The sequence below is a fragment of the Pristiophorus japonicus genome, chromosome 8 (genome assembly GCF_044704955.1).
Source record: "Pristiophorus japonicus isolate sPriJap1 chromosome 8, sPriJap1.hap1, whole genome shotgun sequence".
NCBI lineage: Eukaryota > Metazoa > Chordata > Chondrichthyes > Pristiophoridae > Pristiophorus > Pristiophorus japonicus.
Window position 1 is genome coordinate 220,671,921 of NC_091984.1, and position 10,000 is coordinate 220,681,920.

General features: G+C 49.2%; 4 non-coding genes and 6 pseudogenes across 4 annotated transcripts; all 10 read left to right on the forward strand.

The window, feature by feature from the left end:
* Positions 1-233: 233 nt before the first annotated feature.
* LOC139269723 (5S ribosomal RNA) lies at positions 234-352 on the forward strand (annotated as a pseudogene).
* Positions 353-1,222: 870 nt separating this feature from the next.
* LOC139270424 (5S ribosomal RNA) lies at positions 1,223-1,341 on the forward strand. Its single transcript, XR_011594768.1, has one exon. It is a non-coding gene; the product is annotated as a 5S ribosomal RNA (ribosomal RNA).
* Positions 1,342-2,210: 869 nt separating this feature from the next.
* LOC139269725 (5S ribosomal RNA) lies at positions 2,211-2,329 on the forward strand (annotated as a pseudogene).
* An 870-nt stretch (positions 2,330-3,199) lies between these two features.
* Positions 3,200-3,318, forward strand: LOC139270426 (5S ribosomal RNA). Its single transcript, XR_011594770.1, has one exon. It is a non-coding gene; the product is annotated as a 5S ribosomal RNA (ribosomal RNA).
* Positions 3,319-4,187: 869 nt separating this feature from the next.
* On the forward strand, positions 4,188-4,306 carry LOC139269726 (5S ribosomal RNA; annotated as a pseudogene).
* Positions 4,307-5,176: 870 nt separating this feature from the next.
* Positions 5,177-5,295, forward strand: LOC139270427 (5S ribosomal RNA). The gene has a single exon (XR_011594771.1). It is a non-coding gene; the product is annotated as a 5S ribosomal RNA (ribosomal RNA).
* An 869-nt stretch (positions 5,296-6,164) lies between these two features.
* LOC139269727 (5S ribosomal RNA) lies at positions 6,165-6,283 on the forward strand (annotated as a pseudogene).
* Positions 6,284-7,153: 870 nt separating this feature from the next.
* Positions 7,154-7,272, forward strand: LOC139270428 (5S ribosomal RNA). Its single transcript, XR_011594772.1, has one exon. It is a non-coding gene; the product is annotated as a 5S ribosomal RNA (ribosomal RNA).
* Positions 7,273-8,141: 869 nt separating this feature from the next.
* On the forward strand, positions 8,142-8,260 carry LOC139269728 (5S ribosomal RNA; annotated as a pseudogene).
* An 870-nt stretch (positions 8,261-9,130) lies between these two features.
* Positions 9,131-9,239, forward strand: LOC139269810 (5S ribosomal RNA; annotated as a pseudogene).
* The last annotated feature ends 761 nt before the right edge of the window (positions 9,240-10,000 follow it).

Consider the following 10,000-nt stretch of genomic DNA (forward strand, 5'->3'; position numbering starts at 1 on the left):
TGAGTGAGGGAATGGTGAAAGTCAGGCAGTTTTGAAGCTTGAGGCAAGGCAATGAAGGGTAGGGCTTGTCGTTTGCTTGTGTGGGAGTCAGAGCAGCAAGAGGTGGGTGTGGCGGAAGGAAAATGGTGAAATGAATCTTGAGTGCTGATTCCTTGGATGAATGCATGGAAGGAAAAAAAGAAGTGAAGAACAGCCTATGTCCGGTTAAGTAAAGAGAAAGCCATGTCATCAATGCCTGAGGCCACACTAGTCTGAAAACGCCTGATCTCGTCTGATCTCGGAAGCTAAGCAGAGTCAGGCCTGGTTAGTACTTGGATGGGAGACTGCCTGGAAATACCAGGTGCAGTAGGCTTTTGCTGCCATCCACAGGCTGCTCGTGCTTCTGCACACACAGTGCCGTTGATCCATCAACAACCTTTTTGCTGCTCTCTCTCTCACTTTGCTTTCACCATTTCTTTCCTGCACATTCTCCTGCTGCTACACAAATGCAAGGGGGTCGACGCAAGGGACGAAAGAACGCAGAAAAACAAAATAAGTTGGCAAAAATATACACGCTGGCGCAGGCACACCAGGACGCAGCAACAGAGAGGAGAGACAAGGTGCATAGAAACCTGAGAGGGACAAACAGCAAGAGAACAAAGAATCGTGCAGGAAGAGCTGCAATTCAATGCAGGAAAAATGTAAAGCCAACTAGCATGCTGCTGGAATGCATGTGTGTTCATGTGAGGAGTGTTGCAAATCAGAATGCCGAGTAGCAGGTGCCACTTGCCACATGGGGTTCCGAAATGTGGCTACAACAGCGATCTGGCTTAATAATTGGTAGGATTGGAAATGAAACAATCCTGGTGTTTTGGGGGCGGTGGAAGCTTTTTTGGGGGAGGAGAGATTTGGGGATGGGGAGATTTGGGGGAGAGCGATTTGAGGGGATGAGAGATTTCGAGATTGGCGAGCGTGAGATTGGGGGGTGAATGAGTGAGTGATTTGTGGGTGAGTGAGGGAATGGTGAAAGTCAGGCAGTTTTGAAGCTTGAGGCAAGGCAATGAAGGGTAGGGCTTGTCGTTTGCTTGTGTGGGAGTCAGAGCAGCAAGAGGTGGGTGTGGCGGAAGGAAAATGTTGAAATGAATCTTGAGTGCTGATTCCTTGGATGAATGCATGGAAGGAGAAAAAGGAGTGAAGAACAGCCTTATGTCCGTTTAAGTAAAGAGAAAGCCATGACATCGATGCCTACGGCCACACTAGTCTGAAAACGCCCGATCTCGTCTGATCTCGGAAGCTAAGCAGAGTCAGGCCTGGTTAGTACTTGGATGGGAGACTGCCTGGGAATACCAGGTGCAGTAGGCTTTTGCTGCCATCCACAGGCTGCTCATGCTTCTGCACACACAGTGCCGTTGATCCATCAACAACCTTTTTGCTGCTCTCTCTCTCACTTTGCTTTCACCATTTCTTTCCTGCACATTTTCCTGCTGCTACACAAATGCAAGGGGGTCGACGCAAGGGACGAAAGAACGCAGAACAACAAAATAAGTTGGCAAAAAAATACACGCTGGCGCAGGCACACCAGGACGCAGCAACAGAGAGGAGAGACAAGGTGCATAGAAACCTGAGAGGGACAAACAGCAAGAGAACAAAGAATCGTGCAGGAAGAGCTGCAATTCAATGCAGGAAAAATGTAAAGCCAACTAGCATGCTGCTGGAATGCATGTGTGTTCATGTGAGGAGTGTTGCAAATCAGAATGCCGAGTAGCAGGCGCCACTTGCCACATGGGGTTCCGAAATGTGGCTACAACAGCGATCTGGCTTAATAATTGGTCGGATTGGAAATGAAACAATCCTGGTGTTTTGGGGGCGGTGGAAGCTTTTTTGGGGGAGGAGAGATTTGGGGATGGGGAGATTTGGGGGAGAGCGATTTGAGGGGATGAGAGATTTCGAGGTTGGCGAGCGTGAGATTGGGGGGTGAGTGAGTGAGTGATTTGTGGGTGAGTGAGGGAATGGTGAAAGTCAGGCAGTTTTGAAGCTTGAGGCAAGGCAATGAAGGGTAGGGCTTGTCGTTTGCTTGTGTGGGAGTCAGAGCAGCAAGAGGTGGGTGTGGCGGAAGGAAAATGGTGAAATGAATCTTGAGTGCTGATTCCTTGGATGAATGCATGGAAGGAAAAAAAGAAGTGAAGAACAGCCTATGTCCGGTTAAGTAAAGAGAAAGCCATGTCATCAATGCCTGAGGCCACACTAGTCTGAAAACGCCTGATCTCGTCTGATCTCGGAAGCTAAGCAGAGTCAGGCCTGGTTAGTACTTGGATGGGAGACTGCCTGGAAATACCAGGTGCAGTAGGCTTTTGCTGCCATCCACAGGCTGCTCGTGCTTCTGCACACACAGTGCCGTTGATCCATCAACAACCTTTTTGCTGCTCTCTCTCTCACTTTGCTTTCACCATTTCTTTCCTGCACATTCTCCTGCTGCTACACAAATGCAAGGGGGTCGACGCAAGGGACGAAAGAACGCAGAAAAACAAAATAAGTTGGCAAAAATATACACGCTGGCGCAGGCACACCAGGACGCAGCAACAGAGAGGAGAGACAAGGTGCATAGAAACCTGAGAGGGACAAACAGCAAGAGAACAAAGAATCGTGCAGGAAGAGCTGCAATTCAATGCAGGAAAAATGTAAAGCCAACTAGCATGCTGCTGGAATGCATGTGTGTTCATGTGAGGAGTGTTGCAAATCAGAATGCCGAGTAGCAGGTGCCACTTGCCACATGGGGTTCCGAAATGTGGCTACAACAGCGATCTGGCTTAATAATTGGTAGGATTGGAAATGAAACAATCCTGGTGTTTTGGGGGCGGTGGAAGCTTTTTTGGGGGAGGAGAGATTTGGGGATGGGGAGATTTGGGGGAGAGCGATTTGAGGGGATGAGAGATTTCGAGATTGGCGAGCGTGAGATTGGGGGGTGAATGAGTGAGTGATTTGTGGGTGAGTGAGGGAATGGTGAAAGTCAGGCAGTTTTGAAGCTTGAGGCAAGGCAATGAAGGGTAGGGCTTGTCGTTTGCTTGTGTGGGAGTCAGAGCAGCAAGAGGTGGGTGTGGCGGAAGGAAAATGTTGAAATGAATCTTGAGTGCTGATTCCTTGGATGAATGCATGGAAGGAGAAAAAGGAGTGAAGAACAGCCTTATGTCCGTTTAAGTAAAGAGAAAGCCATGACATCGATGCCTACGGCCACACTAGTCTGAAAACGCCCGATCTCGTCTGATCTCGGAAGCTAAGCAGAGTCAGGCCTGGTTAGTACTTGGATGGGAGACTGCCTGGGAATACCAGGTGCAGTAGGCTTTTGCTGCCATCCACAGGCTGCTCATGCTTCTGCACACACAGTGCCGTTGATCCATCAACAACCTTTTTGCTGCTCTCTCTCTCACTTTGCTTTCACCATTTCTTTCCTGCACATTTTCCTGCTGCTACACAAATGCAAGGGGGTCGACGCAAGGGACGAAAGAACGCAGAACAACAAAATAAGTTGGCAAAAAAATACACGCTGGCGCAGGCACACCAGGACGCAGCAACAGAGAGGAGAGACAAGGTGCATAGAAACCTGAGAGGGACAAACAGCAAGAGAACAAAGAATCGTGCAGGAAGAGCTGCAATTCAATGCAGGAAAAATGTAAAGCCAACTAGCATGCTGCTGGAATGCATGTGTGTTCATGTGAGGAGTGTTGCAAATCAGAATGCCGAGTAGCAGGCGCCACTTGCCACATGGGGTTCCGAAATGTGGCTACAACAGCGATCTGGCTTAATAATTGGTCGGATTGGAAATGAAACAATCCTGGTGTTTTGGGGGCGGTGGAAGCTTTTTTGGGGGAGGAGAGATTTGGGGATGGGGAGATTTGGGGGAGAGCGATTTGAGGGGATGAGAGATTTCGAGGTTGGCGAGCGTGAGATTGGGGGGTGAGTGAGTGAGTGATTTGTGGGTGAGTGAGGGAATGGTGAAAGTCAGGCAGTTTTGAAGCTTGAGGCAAGGCAATGAAGGGTAGGGCTTGTCGTTTGCTTGTGTGGGAGTCAGAGCAGCAAGAGGTGGGTGTGGCGGAAGGAAAATGGTGAAATGAATCTTGAGTGCTGATTCCTTGGATGAATGCATGGAAGGAAAAAAAGAAGTGAAGAACAGCCTATGTCCGGTTAAGTAAAGAGAAAGCCATGTCATCAATGCCTGAGGCCACACTAGTCTGAAAACGCCTGATCTCGTCTGATCTCGGAAGCTAAGCAGAGTCAGGCCTGGTTAGTACTTGGATGGGAGACTGCCTGGAAATACCAGGTGCAGTAGGCTTTTGCTGCCATCCACAGGCTGCTCGTGCTTCTGCACACACAGTGCCGTTGATCCATCAACAACCTTTTTGCTGCTCTCTCTCTCACTTTGCTTTCACCATTTCTTTCCTGCACATTCTCCTGCTGCTACACAAATGCAAGGGGGTCGACGCAAGGGACGAAAGAACGCAGAAAAACAAAATAAGTTGGCAAAAATATACACGCTGGCGCAGGCACACCAGGACGCAGCAACAGAGAGGAGAGACAAGGTGCATAGAAACCTGAGAGGGACAAACAGCAAGAGAACAAAGAATCGTGCAGGAAGAGCTGCAATTCAATGCAGGAAAAATGTAAAGCCAACTAGCATGCTGCTGGAATGCATGTGTGTTCATGTGAGGAGTGTTGCAAATCAGAATGCCGAGTAGCAGGTGCCACTTGCCACATGGGGTTCCGAAATGTGGCTACAACAGCGATCTGGCTTAATAATTGGTAGGATTGGAAATGAAACAATCCTGGTGTTTTGGGGGCGGTGGAAGCTTTTTTGGGGGAGGAGAGATTTGGGGATGGGGAGATTTGGGGGAGAGCGATTTGAGGGGATGAGAGATTTCGAGATTGGCGAGCGTGAGATTGGGGGGTGAATGAGTGAGTGATTTGTGGGTGAGTGAGGGAATGGTGAAAGTCAGGCAGTTTTGAAGCTTGAGGCAAGGCAATGAAGGGTAGGGCTTGTCGTTTGCTTGTGTGGGAGTCAGAGCAGCAAGAGGTGGGTGTGGCGGAAGGAAAATGTTGAAATGAATCTTGAGTGCTGATTCCTTGGATGAATGCATGGAAGGAGAAAAAGGAGTGAAGAACAGCCTTATGTCCGTTTAAGTAAAGAGAAAGCCATGACATCGATGCCTACGGCCACACTAGTCTGAAAACGCCCGATCTCGTCTGATCTCGGAAGCTAAGCAGAGTCAGGCCTGGTTAGTACTTGGATGGGAGACTGCCTGGGAATACCAGGTGCAGTAGGCTTTTGCTGCCATCCACAGGCTGCTCATGCTTCTGCACACACAGTGCCGTTGATCCATCAACAACCTTTTTGCTGCTCTCTCTCTCACTTTGCTTTCACCATTTCTTTCCTGCACATTTTCCTGCTGCTACACAAATGCAAGGGGGTCGACGCAAGGGACGAAAGAACGCAGAACAACAAAATAAGTTGGCAAAAAAATACACGCTGGCGCAGGCACACCAGGACGCAGCAACAGAGAGGAGAGACAAGGTGCATAGAAACCTGAGAGGGACAAACAGCAAGAGAACAAAGAATCGTGCAGGAAGAGCTGCAATTCAATGCAGGAAAAATGTAAAGCCAACTAGCATGCTGCTGGAATGCATGTGTGTTCATGTGAGGAGTGTTGCAAATCAGAATGCCGAGTAGCAGGCGCCACTTGCCACATGGGGTTCCGAAATGTGGCTACAACAGCGATCTGGCTTAATAATTGGTCGGATTGGAAATGAAACAATCCTGGTGTTTTGGGGGCGGTGGAAGCTTTTTTGGGGGAGGAGAGATTTGGGGATGGGGAGATTTGGGGGAGAGCGATTTGAGGGGATGAGAGATTTCGAGGTTGGCGAGCGTGAGATTGGGGGGTGAGTGAGTGAGTGATTTGTGGGTGAGTGAGGGAATGGTGAAAGTCAGGCAGTTTTGAAGCTTGAGGCAAGGCAATGAAGGGTAGGGCTTGTCGTTTGCTTGTGTGGGAGTCAGAGCAGCAAGAGGTGGGTGTGGCGGAAGGAAAATGGTGAAATGAATCTTGAGTGCTGATTCCTTGGATGAATGCATGGAAGGAAAAAAAGAAGTGAAGAACAGCCTATGTCCGGTTAAGTAAAGAGAAAGCCATGTCATCAATGCCTGAGGCCACACTAGTCTGAAAACGCCTGATCTCGTCTGATCTCGGAAGCTAAGCAGAGTCAGGCCTGGTTAGTACTTGGATGGGAGACTGCCTGGAAATACCAGGTGCAGTAGGCTTTTGCTGCCATCCACAGGCTGCTCGTGCTTCTGCACACACAGTGCCGTTGATCCATCAACAACCTTTTTGCTGCTCTCTCTCTCACTTTGCTTTCACCATTTCTTTCCTGCACATTCTCCTGCTGCTACACAAATGCAAGGGGGTCGACGCAAGGGACGAAAGAACGCAGAACAACAAAATAAGTTGGCAAAAATATACACGCTGGCGCAGGCACACCAGGACGCAGCAACAGAGAGGAGAGACAAGGTGCATAGAAACCTGAGAGGGACAAACAGCAAGAGAACAAAGAATCGTGCAGGAAGAGCTGCAATTCAATGCAGGAAAAATGTAAAGCCAACTAGCATGCTGCTGGAATGCATGTGTGTTCATGTGAGGAGTGTTGCAAATCAGAATGCCGAGTAGCAGGTGCCACTTGCCACATGGGGTTCCGAAATGTGGCTACAACAGCGATCTGGCTTAATAATTGGTAGGATTGGAAATGAAACAATCCTGGTGTTTTGGGGGCGGTGGAAGCTTTTTTGGGGGAGGAGAGATTTGGGGATGGGGAGATTTGGGGGAGAGCGATTTGAGGGGATGAGAGATTTCGAGATTGGCGAGCGTGAGATTGGGGGGTGAATGAGTGAGTGATTTGTGGGTGAGTGAGGGAATGGTGAAAGTCAGGCAGTTTTGAAGCTTGAGGCAAGGCAATGAAGGGTAGGGCTTGTCGTTTGCTTGTGTGGGAGTCAGAGCAGCAAGAGGTGGGTGTGGCGGAAGGAAAATGTTGAAATGAATCTTGAGTGCTGATTCCTTGGATGAATGCATGGAAGGAGAAAAAGGAGTGAAGAACAGCCTTATGTCCGTTTAAGTAAAGAGAAAGCCATGACATCGATGCCTACGGCCACACTAGTCTGAAAACGCCCGATCTCGTCTGATCTCGGAAGCTAAGCAGAGTCAGGCCTGGTTAGTACTTGGATGGGAGACTGCCTGGGAATACCAGGTGCAGTAGGCTTTTGCTGCCATCCACAGGCTGCTCATGCTTCTGCACACACAGTGCCGTTGATCCATCAACAACCTTTTTGCTGCTCTCTCTCTCACTTTGCTTTCACCATTTCTTTCCTGCACATTTTCCTGCTGCTACACAAATGCAAGGGGGTCGACGCAAGGGACGAAAGAACGCAGAACAACAAAATAAGTTGGCAAAAAAATACACGCTGGCGCAGGCACACCAGGACGCAGCAACAGAGAGGAGAGACAAGGTGCATAGAAACCTGAGAGGGACAAACAGCAAGAGAACAAAGAATCGTGCAGGAAGAGCTGCAATTCAATGCAGGAAAAATGTAAAGCCAACTAGCATGCTGCTGGAATGCATGTGTGTTCATGTGAGGAGTGTTGCAAATCAGAATGCCGAGTAGCAGGCGCCACTTGCCACATGGGGTTCCGAAATGTGGCTACAACAGCGATCTGGCTTAATAATTGGTCGGATTGGAAATGAAACAATCCTGGTGTTTTGGGGGCGGTGGAAGCTTTTTTGGGGGAGGAGAGATTTGGGGATGGGGAGATTTGGGGGAGAGCGATTTGAGGGGATGAGAGATTTCGAGGTTGGCGAGCGTGAGATTGGGGGGTGAGTGAGTGAGTGATTTGTGGGTGAGTGAGGGAATGGTGAAAGTCAGGCAGTTTTGAAGCTTGAGGCAAGGCAATGAAGGGTAGGGCTTGTCGTTTGCTTGTGTGGGAGTCAGAGCAGCAAGAGGTGGGTGTGGCGGAAGGAAAATGGTGAAATGAATCTTGAGTGCTGATTCCTTGGATGAATGCATGGAAGGAAAAAAAGAAGTGAAGAACAGCCTATGTCCGGTTAAGTAAAGAGAAAGCCATGTCATCAATGCCTGAGGCCACACTAGTCTGAAAACGCCTGATCTCGTCTGATCTCGGAAGCTAAGCAGAGTCAGGCCTGGTTAGTACTTGGATGGGAGACTGCCTGGAAATACCAGGTGCAGTAGGCTTTTGCTGCCATCCACAGGCTGCTCGTGCTTCTGCACACACAGTGCCGTTGATCCATCAACAACCTTTTTGCTGCTCTCTCTCTCACTTTGCTTTCACCATTTCTTTCCTGCACATTCTCCTGCTGCTACACAAATGCAAGGGGGTCGACGCAAGGGACGAAAGAACGCAGAAAAACAAAATAAGTTGGCAAAAATATACACGCTGGCGCAGGCACACCAGGACGCAGCAACAGAGAGGAGAGACAAGGTGCATAGAAACCTGAGAGGGACAAACAGCAAGAGAACAAAGAATCGTGCAGGAAGAGCTGCAATTCAATGCAGGAAAAATGTAAAGCCAACTAGCATGCTGCTGGAATGCATGTGTGTTCATGTGAGGAGTGTTGCAAATCAGAATGCCGAGTAGCAGGTGCCACTTGCCACATGGGGTTCCGAAATGTGGCTACAACAGCGATCTGGCTTAATAATTGGTAGGATTGGAAATGAAACAATCCTGGTGTTTTGGGGGCGGTGGAAGCTTTTTTGGGGGAGGAGAGATTTGGGGATGGGGAGATTTGGGGGAGAGCGATTTGAGGGGATGAGAGATTTCGAGATTGGCGAGCGTGAGATTGGGGGGTGAATGAGTGAGTGATTTGTGGGTGAGTGAGGGAATGGTGAAAGTCAGGCAGTTTTGAAGCTTGAGGCAAGGCAATGAAGGGTAGGGCTTGTCGTTTGCTTGTGTGGGAGTCAGAGCAGCAAGAGGTGGGTGTGGCGGAAGGAAAATGTTGAAATGAATCTTGAGTGCTGATTCCTTGGATGAATGCATGGAAGGAGAAAAAGGAGTGAAGAACAGCCTTATGTCCGTTTAAGTAAAGAGAAAGCCATGACATCGATGCCTACGGCCACACTAGTCTGAAAATGCCCGATCTCGGAAGCTAAGCAGAGGCAGGCCTGGTTAGTACTTGGATGGGAGACTGCCTGGGAATACCAGGTGCAGTAGGCTTTTGCTGCCATCCACAGGCTGCTCATGCTTCTGCACACACAGTGCCGTTGATCCATCAACAACCTTTTTGCTGCTCTCTCTCTCACTTTGCTTTCACCATTTCTTTCCTGCACATTCTCCTGCTGCTACACAAATGCAAGGGGGTCGACGCAAGGGACGAAAGAACGCAGAAAAACAAAATAAGTTGGCAAAAATATACACGCTGGCGCAGGCACACCAGGACGCAGCAACAGAGAGGAGAGACAAGGTGCATAGAAACCTGAGAGGGACAAACAGCAAGAGAACAAAGAATCGTGCAGGAAGAGCTGCAATTCAATGCAGGAAAAATGTAAAGCCAACTAGCATGCTGCTGGAATGCATGTGTGTTCATGTGAGGAGTGTTGCAAATCAGAATGCCGAGTAGCAGGTGCCACTTGCCACATGGGGTTCCGAAATGTGGCTACAACAGCGATCTGGCTTAATAATTGGTGGGATTGGAAATGAAACAATCCTGGTGTTTTGGGGGCGGTGGAAGCTTTTTTGGGGGAGGAGAGATTTGGGGATGGGGAGATTTGGGGGAGAGCGATTTGAGGGGATGAGAGATTTCGAGATTGGCGAGCGTGAGATTGGGGGGTGAATGAGTGAGTGATTTGTGGGTGAGTGAGGGAATGGTGAAAGTCAGGCAGTTTTGAAGCTTGAGGCAAGGCAATGAAGGGTAGGGCTTGTCGTTTGCTTGTGTGGGAGTCAGAGCAGCAAGAGGTGGGTGTGGCGGAAGGAAAATG